Source organism: Arachis hypogaea, chromosome 19 (genome assembly GCF_003086295.3).
Source record: "Arachis hypogaea cultivar Tifrunner chromosome 19, arahy.Tifrunner.gnm2.J5K5, whole genome shotgun sequence".
Classification (NCBI taxonomy): domain Eukaryota; kingdom Viridiplantae; phylum Streptophyta; class Magnoliopsida; order Fabales; family Fabaceae; genus Arachis; species Arachis hypogaea.
This window is the reverse complement of record NC_092054.1, coordinates 21,291,479-21,308,332: the sequence shown is the minus strand read 5'-3', so window position 1 is coordinate 21,308,332 and position 16,854 is coordinate 21,291,479. Positions and strand designations below refer to the sequence as shown.

At 39.4% G+C, this 16,854-nt stretch overlaps 1 non-coding gene across 1 annotated transcript; it reads right to left on the bottom strand.

The window, feature by feature from the left end:
* Nucleotides 1-14,438: 14,438 nt before the first annotated feature.
* Nucleotides 14,439-14,546, bottom strand: LOC112780769 (small nucleolar RNA R71). The gene has a single exon (XR_003191585.1). It is a non-coding gene; the product is annotated as a small nucleolar RNA R71 (small nucleolar RNA).
* Nucleotides 14,547-16,854: the final 2,308 nt, after the last annotated feature.

Below are 16,854 nucleotides of genomic sequence, written 5' to 3'. Positions count from 1 at the left end.
CATCAAATCTTCTCACTACCATAACTTTTCTGTTCGAGCTCCGATTGCCGCACCGTTCGCAGCCACACGTCCAGCACGTCGAGCTCTACATTTCTATCGGATCAATTTTACCGGTAAGCTCCATTTTCGTTTCAGAATCACTATCCCCTTTTCTATACTTGAAATTGAAATCCTATAATGAGATTTTGCCAATTTGGTGTTATAGGTTCGATTTAGCTAACAGAGCTTACTGGGTTTGAGTTGCTATGCATGTGGGAACGGTAAAGATTCTCTAAACTTTAATTTAATTTTGATTTCATTAGGTAAAATCTTATTTTGGAATATATATGTGTATTAGGTGTGAATTAAGTTTATATAGATGCTTTGGAATTGAAAAGTGAACATTTGGAGGTTTGGTGGTGATTGAAGCTAAGCTTGTGGCTGGTTACTCTAAGCTTGAGGGGATGTTTTGTAGCTTGTGAGGCTACCTTAGATTAAATAAAGTGATCGGCCAAGGTATGGTTTAGGTTTCACGCATTTAACATATAAGGTTTTGTGAAAACTTAGGCTAGGGCATTATAAGATAGGTTGAAATAGTACAATGTAGCTAATGGTTAGCTTGGTGATATTGTTGGATAAATTAATGATTGAGCTTGTGTTGAAAATTATGAGTATGAGATGTTGATATTGTTGAATATGTGTTCTTGGAATTACTAATGAAGGATTGATGATGATAATGATATATGTTAATATAATTTGGTGATTATGGCTTGTTGAATTAGTTAAAGGTGATTTATGAGTGGTTATTAATGAATGAAGGAAATGGGTTAATGAATTTCAAAATGGAACCTCATGGTTGGAAAGGGTGGATTTATGATTAATGTATGAGTTTTATGTATTGGTATGAATATTAATGTATTAGTGGATAGTATTAATGAAATGGGGCTTGATATGTTAAGAATATGCAGGTTTTATGGGCAAGGAATATGAATTTGGTGAAAATGAGGTTTGGGTGATATTTGATAAAAAGTAAATTTTGGTGAACTTTGGAAGTCTATAACTTGCTCCTCAAATTTTGGATGAAAATGAAGTTTGTTTCAAATTAAAAAAGATTTTAAAAGCTTGAGATTGATATAAAGTTTGCGGAAAATAGAATTTTGTAGAGGAAGTTATGGACGCCAGAAAATCGGTGCGAAAAATTGAAATTTTGAACATTATAGCAGAATCAGGTTTTTCTGATGTGTGCCCACGCACACATCTGTGCGCACGCACCCAACAGAAGCAAAAACTTTACTTGTGCGTACGCAAGCCTTGTGAGCACGCACACCTGGTGCTTTTCATAAAGTGTGCGTACGCACACACCAAAATAGGCCCTCTGTTGGTGGCGCTAGCACAGGTGAGGCGCATGCACACCAAGTGATGTGTGCGCACGTCCACGTCCTGATATTTTGTTGAGCTGTGCGCACACACAGGTCTGTGCGTACGCACATGCCCTGCTTTCCAGCACCTGAGTTTTAAGATTTAAACTTAATTTTGAACCCCTAAACCCCTATTTTTGCCCTGTTAACCTCAGATTTTTACTAGTGAGCTTAGTAATTAGTGGAAGGTAGGAATTTGGGGTAACTTGGGAGTGAAGTAAGAGGTAAATGAAGAGTTATATGAAGGAGATGAGAATGTTAAATGAAGTATTATGCCATGGCTTTGCTAAATGACTATATAATGATTATGAAAATGTAATGGCTTATGAATGATGATATCTGAGATACGAGTTTCCCTGGGTAAGAACCGTGGCTTGCCACCACGCGTTCCAGGTTGAATCTCGATACTCTGTTGATCCTACGTCGTAAGGGTGACTGGACACGTATAAATTTCTGGGTATGGATAGCCCCCATTGAGTGATTTGAATGATGAATGAATGTGAAATCTATGCATAGACTCATAGGGATGCGCGACGGGGGACAGTCTAAGGTTTTTGGACTTGTTGGGTTGGCTGGATAACCGACAGATGAGCCTCATCAACCATAGGACAGGCATACATCATGTACATTTGTTTGTTTTGGTTGTTATGTACTACCTGGGATTGCCTAAATGAACATATGTATCCCGCTACTTGTATACTTGCTACTTGCACTATATGCTTCTTAATTGTGTGTGAATTTGTTTTGGTTGTTTGTCTCTGCTGAATTATGGATGACAGAGGGACGGAGGAATGGTGAATTGGTTAAGTGCTAGGTGTTAGGTTTAAGGAAAGTGAGTATAGTATACTTAGATTACCTACCCCTATTATGTCTTCTACCCAGCAATTAAGTTCTATAATTGTAAGACGAAGTTCTAGGATTGCCTCTGGCATTCCAGGACCTTATTCATTATACGCGTGGCACCTTTACCATGGTGAGAACCTCCGGTTCTCACCCCATACTGTGTTGTTGTTTTCAGATACAGGTCGAGAGGCTCCTCGCTAGGCGTCTGGATTTTGGAAGCGGAGTAGTCCTGGGTGTATTTTGGGCTTTATGTTTGTATATATATGACTCATCTACTTAGTTTGCTCTCCAAGAATCTTGTTTATTTTGTTCCTCATAGAGGCTACAGGAGAGTTAGGGGCTTGATTCTGTATTTTGGGGTGTTGGCATATATATATATATATATATATATATTCTCCGGCCAGCCTTGGCTTCGCAGGCTGAGTCAGGAGCTAGTTCCTCTTTATTATTGGCACTCTTATGACTCTTTACTTATTCCTATCCTTAGCTTTTAGGTTTCTTAGCACGCAAGTAATCCTTTCTCTTGAGCGTTGCGCTTTTTTATTTTGCGATTTTGTTTTACCCGTTTTCACTAATATTTTGTGATATTGAGACTGATCAACTTGATATCACTTGTTTGGAGTGTATAGGGACCAGATGTCGACTCGCGGACGCGGATGCAGGTGATTTAGAGGCAGAATAGGGAATGCTATGCCTGAAGCATCAGGGAATAATCTTAACCCTGTGGACTTCATGGCCACTTTAGGTAATATGGCAGCAGAAATGCAAGCGACAGCCGAAGTCCTGGGAAACCAAATAAATAATGGAAATAATGGCAATAATGGTGATAATGGTCCAATGTCGCTTTCTTCCTTCCTGAAGGTTCAACCTCCGACCTTCAGAAGGACTTCGAACCCGACTGATGCGGATAACTGGATACAAGCTATTGAGCGAGCATTACAGGCTCAGCAGGTTCCTGATGAACAGTGGGTTGAATTTGGAACCTATCAGCTGCATGGTGAAGCTCAGCATTGGTGGCAGGGTATGAGGCGTATTCTGCAGCCTGATGGGGTTGTGATTTATTGGGAGTTATTTCGAGAAGAATTCTATAAGAAATATTTCCCCAACTCAGTTAGAAATGCCAAAGAACTTGAACTGCTTTAGCTGAAATAGGGCCAGATGACCATTACTGAGTACACAAGCAAATTTGAGGAACTATGCCGCTTTTCACGCATCTGTCAGGGAGCTCCTGAGGAGTTTGTTGAGTGGAAGTGCATAAAGTATGAAGGAGGCCTTCGGAGTGACATTCAAAGATTTGTAGCACCTATGGAGATTCGGGTGTTCTCTGAGCTTGTGAATAAGAGCAGGGTGGCTATGGAGTGTGTCAGAAGGGCTGCAGTAGAAAAATGGAGTATGAAGATGCCATTCCAGAGGACCACAGGGAGGAATTTTGCACCTAGGGGCAAACGGTTCAAGCGTGGCGGCTTTGTCCCTCAGAATAACCAGGGACAAGGCAACTTCAGGAGGCCTAATACCAATGCTAATCAGGGAAGAAGACAGGGGAAGAAGCCACAGTAGAATTTGAGTTGCCACAGATGTGGGAAGTACCATTCAGGGCCGTGTAGGTTTGGGACCGGAGTCTGTTATTCCTGTGGACAGCCTGGACACTTGGCTAATAGCTGCCCAAAGAAGAAGAGGTATGAGACTGGCAGAGTGCAGCAACCAGGGAGAGTATACACTACTTCTTCGGTAGGCGTTCAGGGGTCAGAAATATTGATTAGAGGGAACTGTGAAATGGCTGGTAAAACTTTGAATGCCTTGTTTGATTCTGGAGCTTCACATTCTTTTATTGCATTTGAGAAGGCTGATGAGTTAGGATTGAAAATAGTAGTACTGGGGTATGATTTAAAGGTGTATAATGCCGCCCATGAGGCTATGGTGACTAGGTTAAGGTGCCCCCAAGTTCCCTTTCGAATACAATAATGTCACTTCGTGCATAACTTAATTTTTTTTGTCGATGACTGGCCTTGATCTCATTCTGGGATTGGACTAGTTATCCAAGAACCATGTTTTACTCGACTGCTCTGCAAAAAGAGTGTGTTTTATGCCTGCAGACATAAAAGGGCCGGTTGTGGTGAATAACTACTACCTGAATTCCATGACAGTGAATTGTTCTGGGGCCGAATGTCAGGGGATATTGTTGTTAGCTGCAGGTGTTTCGGGTGATGTTCAAAGCTTGGAGCAAATCCCGGTTGTGTGTGAGTTTCCAGAGGTGTTTTCTGATGATATTAAGGAATTTTCACCTAACCGAGAAGTTGAGTTTGCCATTGAGTTAGTACCTGGGGCCGGAACAATCTCGAATGCTCCTTATAGGATGTCACCTTTAGAAATGGCCGAATTAAAGTCTCAATTGGAGGATCTGTTGGGAAAGAACTTTATCCGACCGAGTGTTTCTCCGTGGGGCGTGCCAGTATTACTGGTAAAGAAGAAAGATGGGAGTATGCGCTTATGTGTTAACTATAGGCAGCTAAATAAGATTACTATGAAGAATAAATACCCGTTGCTAAGGATTGATGACCTGATGGACCAGTTATAGGGAGTCGATGTGTTCTCTAAAATTGATCTACGATCCGGATACCACCGGATAAGGGTCAGAGATGAGGATATTCATAAAACTACCTTCAGAACACACTATGGTCACTATGAATCCACAGTGATGTCCTTCGGACTTACTAATGCTCCGGCGATATTCATGAATTACATGAACATGATTTTCCACCCATATCTGGATAAGTTTATTGTTGTGTTTATCGACGATATTCTTATCTACTCTAAGACAGAGGATGAGCATGCAGAGCACTTGCGAACAGTGCTACAAATCCTGAAGGATAGAAAGTTATATGACAAGCTATCCAAGTGTGAGTTCTGGAAGTCTGAAGTGAAATTCCTTGGTCATGTGGTGAGTAAGCAGGGAATAGCAGTGGATCCTGCTAAGGTTGAGGCGGTGATGAATTGGGAGCGACCAACTTCAGTGACGGAGATCAGGAGTTTCTTAGGCTAAGCGGGTTATTATCGGAGGTTCATTAAAAGATTTTCACAGCTCGCTTTGCCTTTGACCAAGCTGACCAGGAAGGATGTTCCTTTTGAATGGACTCTTGAGTGCGAGGAGAGTTTTCTTGCATTGAAGCAGAGATTGACTACCGCACCCATATTGGTGTTGCCTGAACCGAGAGAACCATTCGAGGTATACTGTGATGCATCCTTGAAGGGTTTAGGATGCGTGTTAATGTAGCATAATAAAGTTGTAGCTTATGCCTCACGTGACTTAAGGCCACATGAAAGAAACTATCCAACTCACGATTTGGAGCTCGCTGCCGTGGTGTTTGCCTTGAATATTTGGAGGCATTATCTTTATGGTGTGAAATTCCAAGTCTTCTCAGACCATAAGAGCTTGAAGTACCTATTTGAACAAAAAGAGTTGAATATGCGTTAGAGGAGGTAGATGGAACTCCTAAAGGATTATGACTTCGAGCTGAACTATCATCCGGGAAAAGCGAATGTGGTGGTGGATGCCCTGAGTAGGGAATCCCTATGTGCTGCTTAGATGATGCTAAGATAGGAAGAATTGCTGAAAGCCTTCCAGCAATTGAAACTGGGAATCAGAGAAGACTTTGGGACTTTATGCCTAAGCCAGTTACAGATTTCAAGCGACTTCAAGGCTGAACTACTAAAGGCTCATCAGAATGACCAAGAATTGTAAAAGATTTTGCCGGCGATTGAGAAAGGCAAGCAATGGAGAGTGTCAGAAGATAAAGATGGGTTGTGGAGGTTCAAAGGTCGGATAATTGTGCCAGATGTTGGGGATTTGTGACAGAGCATATTGGAGGAAGCTCACAAGAGCGGGTTCTCCATTCATCTGGGATGCACTAAGATGTACCAAGACCTAAAGACGATGTTCTAGTGGCCAGGAATGAAAAATGATGTGGCATTGCATGTTTCCAAATGCCTAACTTGTCAAAAAGTCAAAATTGAACACCAAAGACCAGCAAGAACCCTTCAACCTTTGGAGATTCCACAGTGGAAATGGGAGATCATTACTATGGATTTTGTGTTGGGTTTACCAAGGACTCGGATAGGTTGTGATGCTATTTGGGTGGTTGTAGATCGACTGACCAAGTCAGCTCATTTTCTGCCTATTCGGATAAGTTGTACTATGGAGGAGTTGGCGCGGCTATACATAAACGAGATTGTGAGGTTACATGGTGTACCTTCCACCATTGTATCTGATAGAGATCCTCGCTTCACATCACGGTTCTGGAGAGCTTTTTAGCAAGCTTTTGGCACTCAATTAAGCCTAAGTACTGCATATCATCCTCAAACAGATGGCCAATCAGAAAGAACAATCCAAACCTTGGAAGATATGCTAAGAGCTTGTGTATTGGACCAGCAGGCGAGCTGGGATCGATATATGCCTCTGGTAGAGTTTGCTTACAACAACAGTTATCATGTGAGCATTGGAATGGCTCCGTATGAAGCTTTATACGGAAGAAAATGTTAATCTCCATTATGTTGGTATGAAGCAGGAGAAAAGAGCTTGATAGGGCCTGAAATGATAAGTGAAACCACTGAGCAAATAAAGAAAATCCGTAGTCGAATGCTTGTGGCTCAAAGCCGTCAGAAAAGCTATGCTGACCAAAGACGGAAGCCTTTAGAGTTTGAGGAAGGAGAACACGTTTTCCTGAAGGTTATTCTGACCACTGGAATAGGGAGATCCATCAAAACTAAGAAGTTAAATCCCCGTTACATTGGGCTGTTTGAAATCCTAAAGAGAATTGGACCAGTGGTGTATAGGATCGCTTTGCCACCACACCTTTCGAACCTGCATGACGTGTTTCACATATTGCAGCTTCGTAAGTACGCTTTTGATCCTAGTCATATCCTAGAGCCATAATCAGCTCAAGTGAGAGAAAATCTGATGCTTCCAGTAACTCCAATTAGAATTGACGATACCAGCATTAAGCGTTTACGTGAGAAAGAGGTTTCTTTGGTGAAAGTAGCTTGGAGTCGGGCTGGTATTGAAGAGAATACCTGAGAGCTCGAGCCAGAGATGTGGAAGGACTACCCCCACCTTGTTCAGGTAACTCACTCTGAATTTTGAGGTCAAAATTCCTAATTAGGTGGGTAGGATGTAAACCCCGCTAAAATCGGTAAATAATTAGTCAATAAATCGAATTTTTACTAGGAAAATTAAAAATGAAAAACTAATATTAGAATAGGATAGAGATCTTCAAAACGAGAATTTTGATACCAATTTCGAAAAATTTGGCCCAAAATTGGACTTGAAGGGCCGAACCGGGACTCAAACCGGGCCCGTAGGTCCAACCGGACCCATAACTTAAAAGAAGCAGCAGCTTCTTCTTCCCCATTTCATACACACGACACCAAACAGATTGGGGAGGAAGGGAAACTCCATAACCCTCATCAAATCTTCTCACTACCATAACTTTTCCGTTCGAGCTTCGATTGCCACACCGTTTGCGGCTACGCGTCCAGCGTGTCGAGTTTTACATTTCTATCAGATCAATTTCACCGGTAAGCTCCATTTTCATTTCAGAATCACTATCCTCTTTTCTATACTTGAAATTGAAACCATATAGTGAGATTTTGCCAATTTGGTGTTATAGGTTCGATTTAGCTAGCGGAGCTTACTGGGTTTGAGTTGCTACGCATGTGGGAATGGTAAGGATTCCCTAAACTTTAATTTAATTTTGATTTCATTAGGTAAAATCTGAATTTGGAATATATATGTGTATTAGGTGTGAATTAAGTTTATATACATGCTTTGGAATTGAAAAGTGAACATTTGGAGGCTTGGTGGTGATTGAAGCTAAGCTTGTGGCTGGTTACTCTGAGCTTGAGGGGCTATTTTGTAGCTTGTGAGGCTGCCTTGGATTAAATAAAGTGATCGGCCAAGGTATAATTTAGGTTTCGCGCGTTTAACATATAAGGTTTTGTGAAAACTTAGGCTAGGGCATTATAGGATAGGTTGAAATGGTACAATGTAGCTAATGGTTAGCTTGGTGATATTGTTGGATAAATTAATGCTTGAGCTTGTGTTGAAAATTATGAGTATGAGATGTTGATATTGTTGAATATGTGTTCTTGGAATTACTAATGAAGGATTGATGATGATAATGATATATGTTAATGGAATTTGGTGATTATGGCTTGTTGAATTAGTTAAAGGTGATTTATGAGTGGTTATTAATGAATGAAGGAAATGGGTTAATGAATTTCAAAATGGAAGCTCGTGGTTGGAAAGGGTGGATTTATGATTAATGTATGAGTTTTATGTATTGGTATGAATATTAATGTATTAGTGGATAGTATTAATCAAATGGCAGGCTTGATATGTTAAGAATATGTAGGTTTTATGGGCAATGAATATGAATTTGGTGAAAATGAGGTTTGGGTGTTATTTGATAAAAAAGTGAATTTTGAACTTTGGAAGTCCATAACTTGCTTCTCAAATTTTGGATGAAAATGAGGTTTGTTTTAAATTAAAAAAGATTTTAAAAGCTTGAGATTGATATAAAGTTTGCAGAAAACCGAATTTTGTAGAGGAAGTTATGGATGCTGGAAAATCGGTGCGAAAAACTGAAATTTTGAACATTATAGCAGAATCAGGTTTTTCATATGCGTGCCCACGCACACAGCTGTGCGCACGCACCCAACAGAAGCAAAAAGTTTACTTGTGCATAGGCACGCCTTGTGCGCACGCACGCCTTGTGCGCACGCATACCTGGTGCTTTTCATAAAGTGTGCGTACGCACACCTTTGTGCGCATGCACACACCAAGATAGGCTTTCTGTTGGTGGCGCTAGCACAGGTGAGGCGCATGCAAACTAAGTGATGTGTGCGCACGCACACGTCCTGATATTTTGTTGAGCTGTGCGCACGCACAGGTCTGTGCGTACGCACACGCCCTGCTTTCCAGCACCTGAGTTTTAAGATTTAAACTTGATTTTGAACCCCTAAACCCATATTTTTGCCCTGTTAACCTCAGATTTTTACTGGTGAGCTTAGTAATTAGTGGAAGGTAGGAATTTGGGGTAACTTGGGAGTGAAGTAAGAGGTAAATGAAGAGTTATATGAAGGAGATGAGAATGTTAAATGAAGTATTATGCCATGGCTTTGCTAAATGACTATATAATGATTATGAAAATGTAATGGCTTATGAATGATGATATCTGAGATACGAGTTTCCCTGGGTAAGAACCGTGGCTTGCCACCATGCGTTCCAGGTTGAATCTCGATACTCTGTTGATCCTACGTCGTAAGGGTGACTGGACACGTATAAATTTCTGGGTATGGATAGCCCCCATTGAGTGATTTGAATGATGAATGAATGTGAAATCTATGCATAGACTCATAGGGATGCGCGACGGGGGATAGTCTAAGGTTTTTGGACTTGTTGGGTTGGCTGGATAACCGACAGATGAGCCTCATCAACCATAGGACAGGCATACATCATGTACATTTGTTTGTTTTGGTTGTTATGTACTACCTGGGATTGCCTAACTGAACATATGTATCCTGCTACTTGTATACTTGCTGCTTGCACTATCTGCTTCTTAATTGTGTGTGAATTTGTTTTGGTTATTTGTCTCTGCTGAATTATGGATGACAGAGGGACGGAGAAATGGTGAATTGGTTAAGTGCTAGGTGTTAGGTTTAAGGAAAGTGAGTATAGTATACTTAGATTACCTACCCCTATTATGGCTTCTACTTAGCAATTAAGTTCTATAATTGTAAGACGAAGTTCTAGGATTGCCTCTGGCATTCCCATGACCTTATTCATTATACGCGTGGCACCTTTACCATGCTGAGAACCTCCGGTTCTCACCCCATACTGTGTTGTTGTTTTCAGATACAGGTCGAGAGGCTCCTCGCTAGGCGTCTGGATTCTGGAAGCGGAGTAGTCCTGGCTATATTTTGGGCTTTATGTTTGTTTATATATGACTCAATGACGAACGGATTTTTGCTAGTAAAGAATTCACAATAAACTCTCGTTGCTAGTATAGTTTCTAAACCAACAAAGAATCCATTCATACAAAAACTTGTTTGTCACTTAAACAAACCTAATAAAAATAATAACCGAAGTATTCAAACCTCGGGTCGTCTCTCAAGGAATTGCAGGGAGGTATGCTTATTGATGAGCGGATAATTTATACGCTTTTTGGCATCGTTTTTAGGTAGTTTTTAAAATGATTAAGTTAGTTTTTACTATGTTTTTATTAGTTTTTAAATAAAAATCACATTTCTGGACTTCACTATGAGTTTGTGTGTTTTTTTGTGATTTCAGGTATTTTCTGGCTGAAATTGAGGGACCTGAGCAAAAATCTGATTCAGAGGCTGAAAAAGGACTGCAGATGCTGTTGGATTCTGACCTTCCTGCACTCGAAATGGATTTTCTAGAGTTACAGAAACCCAATTGGCGCGCTCTTAATTGTGTTGGAAAGTAGACAGCCTGGGCTTTCCATCAATATATAATAGTCCATACTTTTCCCGAGTTTTGACGTCACAAACTGGCATTTAAACGCCAACTTCCTGCCCGATTCTGGCGTTAAACGCCAGAACTGAGTTACAAGCTGGAGTTAAACGCCCAAACTATCACCAAAATTGGCGTTTAACTCCAAGAAGAGTCTCTACACGTAAAAGCTTCAATGCTCAGTCCAAGCACACACCAAGTGGGCCCGGAAGTGGATTTCTGCATCATTTACTCATTTCTGTTAACCCTAGCTACTAGTTTAGTATAAAAACCACCTTTAGAGATTTATTTTACATCTTATGTTCCTATTTTGACTATTGTACACGTTTGGAGGCTGGCCATTTGGCCATGCCTAGACCATCATCACTTATGTATTTTCAACGGTGGAGTTTCTACACCCCATAGATTAAGGTGTGGAGCTCTGCTGTTCCTCAAGAATTAATGCAAAGTACTATTATGTGATGATTATGTGACACTCATTCTAAGATATTCATTCGCACCCAAGAACATGATGAATGTGATGATTATGTGACACTCATCACCATTCTCACCTATGAACGCGTGCCTGACAACCACTTCCGCTCTACATGAAAACGAGCTTGAATGCATATCTCTTAGCCTCCTGATTCACGATCAGAGTCTTCGTGGTATAAGCTAGAATCAATTGGCAGCATTCTTAAGATCCGAAAAGTCTAAACCTTGTCTGTGGTATTCCGAGTAGGATCTGGGATGGGATGACTATGACGAGCTTCAAACTCGCGAGTGTTGGGCGTAGTGACAGACGCAGAAGGATCAATGGATCTTATTCCAACATGAGTGAGAACCGACAGATGATTAGTCGTGCGGTGACAGCGCATTTGGACCATTTTCACTGAGAGGACGGACGGTAGCCATTGACAACGGTGATCCCCCAACATACAGCTTGCCATGGAAAGGAGTATGAATGATTAAATGAAGGCAGTAGGAAAGCAGAGATTCAGAAGGAGCAAAGCACCTCCATACACTTATCTGAAATTCTCACCAATGAATTACATAAGTATTTCTATCTTATTTTATATTTTATTTATCTTTTAATTATCAAAATCCCATAACCATTTGAATCTGCCTGACTGAGAATTGCAAGATGACCATAGCTTGCTTCAAGCCGACAATCTCCGTGGGATCGACCCTTACTCACGTAAGGTTTATTACTTGGACGACCCAGTGCACTTGCTGGTTAGTTGTGCGGAGTTGTGAAAAAGAATTGAGATTATGAAAGTGCGTACCAAGTTTTTGGCGCGGTTGAGATCACAATTTCGTACACCAAGTTTTTGGTGCCGTTGCCGGGGATTGTTCGAGTTTGGACAACTGACGGTTCATCTTGTTGCTCAGATTAGGTAATTTTATTTTAATTTTAAGCTTTTTATTTTTATTTTTATTTTCGAAAAAATTTTCAAAAAAAATAAATTATTCTATATCTTCAGAATTTTTAAGAACGAATTCTAGAGTTTCATGATGATTTGTTGAAGTCTGGCTGGTTTTGAAACCATGTCTAAACTTTTGGACCAAGGTTTCAACTTATCATCGCAAGAGCTTGTTGATTTCTATCAATCTTGCTGTTGAATGTAATAATCTGCTAAAGCTTGGCTGGCTATTAAGCCTGTCTAAAATTTTGGACCGAAGCTTTAGACTAACATTGCATGATTTCTGGAATTCTTATTAAAAATTTTGAAATCCTTATTTTTCTTTTTCCAAATAATTTTCGAAAAATCCAAAAAAAAAATTAATAAAATCATAAAACCAAAAAAATAATTTGATGTTTCTTGTTTGAGTCTAGTGTCAAATTGTAAGTTTGGTGTCAATTGCATCTTTTTAACTTTTCCTAAAGTTTTCGAAAACTCATGCATGGAATTGTTCTTCATAATCTTCAAGTTGTTCTTGATGATCTTCTTTGTTTGATCTTTGTATTTTCATGTTTTGTGTCTTTTCTTGTTTTTCATATGCATTTTTAAATTATTAGTGTCTAAAGTCCAAAAATTTTTAAGTTTGGTGTCTTGCATGTCTTTTTCTTTCTTAAAAATTTTCAAAAATATGTTCTTGATGTTTATCATGATCTTCAAAGTGTTCTTGGTGTTCATCTTGACATTCAAAGTGTTCTTGCATGCATTATTAGTTTTGATCTTAAATTTTTATGTTTTGCATCATTTAGTTGTTTTTCTCTTTCTTCATTAAAAATTCAAAAATAAAAAAATATCTTTCCCTTATTCTTCTCATAAATTTTGAAAATTTAAATTGATTTAGTCATAAAATTTTTAAAATTTAATTGTTTCTTATGAGTCAAGTCAAATTTTCAATTTAAAAATTCTATCTTTTTCAAATCTTTTTCAAAAATCAAATCTCTTTCATTTTTTCTTTCATATTTTCAAAAATTTCAAATTAATTTTCAAAATCTTTTTCTTATTTTTGTTTCATATTTTCGGATTTATTACTAGCATTCAATTTTTAGATTCAAAAATTTCAAGTTTGTTACTTGCCTATTAAGAAAAGTTTCAATCTTTAAATTTTAAAATCATATCTTTTAGTTTCTTGTTAGTCAAGTAATCAACTTTAATTTCAAAATCAAATCTTTTTAAATTTCCTTTTTTAAATCTTTTTCAAAATAAATTCCAATCATATCTTTTTCAAAACTTAATTTCAAAATCTTTTCTAACTTCTTATCATTTCAAAATTGATTTTCAAATCTTTTTCAATTAACTACTTAACTTTTTGGTTTGATTTTAAAAGTCTTCTATTTCAATCATATATTTTCTCTAAAATTTGAAAACTAAATAAATTAATTACTATTTCTTATCTTTTTCAAATTTTATTTTGTTTCTCTTTTTAATTTTCGAATTCTAAACTACATTTAAAAAAATATTTTCCTTTTATTTTAATTTAAATTCGAATTCAATCTCCCTCTCTCATCTCTCTATTTATTTATTTATCTACTAACACTCCTCTTCCACTCAAAATTCGAACCCCCTCTTCTTCTCTGTGTTCGAATTTTTCTCTTCTCCTTCTTCTATTATTCTCTTCTTCTACTCACATAAATGAATCTCTATACTGTGACATAGAGAGTTCTTCTTCTTTTCTGTTCTCTTCTTTTTCATATGAGCAGGAACAGGGATAAAGACATTCTTATTAAAGCTGATTCTGAACCTGAAAGGACTCTTAAGAGGAAACTAAGAGAAGCTAAAGCACAACCCTCTGGAGAGGACCTGACAGAAATTTTCGAAAAAGAAGGAGACATGGCCGAACCCAATAACAATGGTGGAGATGGAAGGAAGATGCTTGGTGACTTTATTGCACCCTCTTCTAACTTCTACGGAAGAAGCATCTCAATTCCTGCCATTGGAGCAAACAACTTTGAGCTTAAGCCTTAATTAATTTCTCTAATGCAACCGAATTGTAAGTTTCATGGACTTCCATTGAAAGATCCTCATCAGTTCTTAGCTGAATTCTTGCAAATCTGTGACACTGTCAAGACCAATGGAGTTGATCCCGAGGTCTACAAGCTTATGCTTTTCCCTTTTGCTATAAGAGACAGAGCTAGAACATGGTTGGATTCACAACCTAAGGAAAGCCTGAACTCTTGGGAAAAGCTGGTCAGTGCTTTCCTGGCCAAATTCTTTCCACCTCAAAAGATGAGCAAACTTAGAGTAGAAATCCAAACCTTCAGACAGAAGGAAGGTGAGTCCCTCTATGAAGCTTGGGAAAGATATAAGCAATTGATCAAAAGGTGTCCTACTGACATGCTTCCAGAATGGAGCATCATATGTATATTCTATGATGGTCTGTCTGAGTTGTCAAAAATGTCATTGGACCATTCTGCAGGAGGATATCTTCATCTGAAAACCCCTGCAGAAGCTCAGGAACTCATTGAAATGGTTGCAAATAACCAGTTCATGTACACCTCTGAGAGGAGTCCTGTGAACAATGGGACGCCTTAGAAGAAGAGAGTTCTTGAAATTGATACTCTGAATGCCATATTGGCTCAGAATAAAATATTGACTCAGCAAGTCAATATGATTTCTCAGAGTCTGAATGGATTGCAAGCTGCATCCAACAGTACTAAAGAAGCATCTTTTGAAGAAGAAGCTTATGATCCTGAGAACCCTGCAATGGCAGAGGTGAATTACATGGGAGAACCCTATGGAAACACCTATAATCCTTCATGGAGAAATCATCCAAATTTCTCATGAAAGAACCAACAGAAGCCTCAACAAGGCTTCAATAATAATGGTGGAAGAAATAGATTTAGCAATAGCAAGCCTTTTCCATCATCTTCTCAACAACAGACACAGAATTCTGAACAGAGCCATTCTGGCCTGGCAACCATAGTCTCTGATCTATCCAAGACCACACTAAGTTTCATGAATGAAACAAGGTCCTCCATTAGAAATTTAGAGGCACAGGTGGGTCAGCTGAGTAAGAAGATTACTGAAACTCCTCCCAGTACTCTCCCAAGCAATACAGAAGAAAATCCCAAGAGAGAGTGCAAGGCCATCACCATGACCAACATGGCTGAACCTGGAGAGAGTGAGGAGGACGTGAGTCCCAGTGAGAAAAGCCTCATGGGACGTCCTCTGGACAGAAAGGAGTTTCCCTTTGAGGAACCAAAGGAATCTGAGGCTCATACAGAGACCATAGAGATTCCATTTAACTTTCTTTTGCCATTCATGAGCTCTGATGAATATTGTTCCTCTGAAGAGGATGAAGACATCACTGAAGAACAAGTTGCTAAATATCTAGGAGCAATCATGAAGCTGAATACCAAGTTATTTGGTATTGAGACTTGGGAGGATGAACCCCCCTTGTTCACCAATGAACTGAATGCATTAATGAGGCAGACATTACCTCAGAAGAAATCGGATCTCGGAAAATTCTTCATACCTTGTACCATAGGCTCCATGACCTTTGAGAAGGCTCTATGTGACCTGGGGTCAGGGATAAACCTTATGTCACTCTCTGTAATGGAGAAACTGAGAATCTTTGAGGTACAAGCTGCAAGAATCTCACTAGAGATGGTAGACAAATCAATGAAACAGGCTTATGGACTAGTAGAGGACGTGCTAGTGAAGGTTGAAGACCTTTACATCCCTGCTGATTTCATAATCCTAGACACTGGTAGACCTTTCCTAGCCACAGCAAAAGCTGTGATTGATGTTGACAGAGGAGAGTTGATCTTTAAGTTGAATGAGGACTACCTTGTATTCAAGACTCAAGGTTCTCCTTCTGTAACCATGGAGAGAAAGCATGAAAAGCTTCTCTCAATACAGAGTCAAACAAAACCCCCACATCCAAACTCTAAGTTTGGTGTTGAGAGGCCCCAACCCTGCTCTGATTATCTGTGAGGCTCCATGAGAGCTCACTGTCAAGCTATTGACATTAAAGAAGCGCTTATTGGGAGGCAACCCAATGTTATTTAATTATATCTATTTATCTTCTATTGTTATTTTATGTCTTCTTTAGATTGATGATCATGTGAAGTCACAAAAACAACTGAAAAATTAAAAACAGAATAAAAAATAGCATTAAAAATAGCTCACCCTGGAGGAAGAGCTTACTGGCGTTTAAACGCCAGTAAGAGTAGCAGAATGGGCGTTAAACGCCCAGTCTGGCACCATTCTTGGCGTTTAACGCCAGAAACAAACACCAGGCTGGCGTTAAACGCCAGAAACAAGTAGCAACCTGGTATTTAACACCAGAATTGCACTCTAAGGACGTTTTGCACGCCTAAATGGAGCAGGGATGATAAGTCCTTGACCCCTCAGGATCTGTGGACCCCACAGGATCCCCACCTACCCCACCTCTTCCTCTCTCTTATTCATACCTTTTCATAACACTCTTCCCCAAATACCCTTCACCAATCACCTCCATATCTCTTCCCCAAATATCCTTCACCAATCACCTCATTCACTTTCCCCCAAAACCCCATCTACCTTCAAATTCAAAACCCTTTTTCCCTCCCAAACCCAACCCCAAATACATGAACCTAACCCTCCTCCCACTCCTATATATACCCCTCATTCCTCCTTCAATTTCACACATCACAAACACCTTATA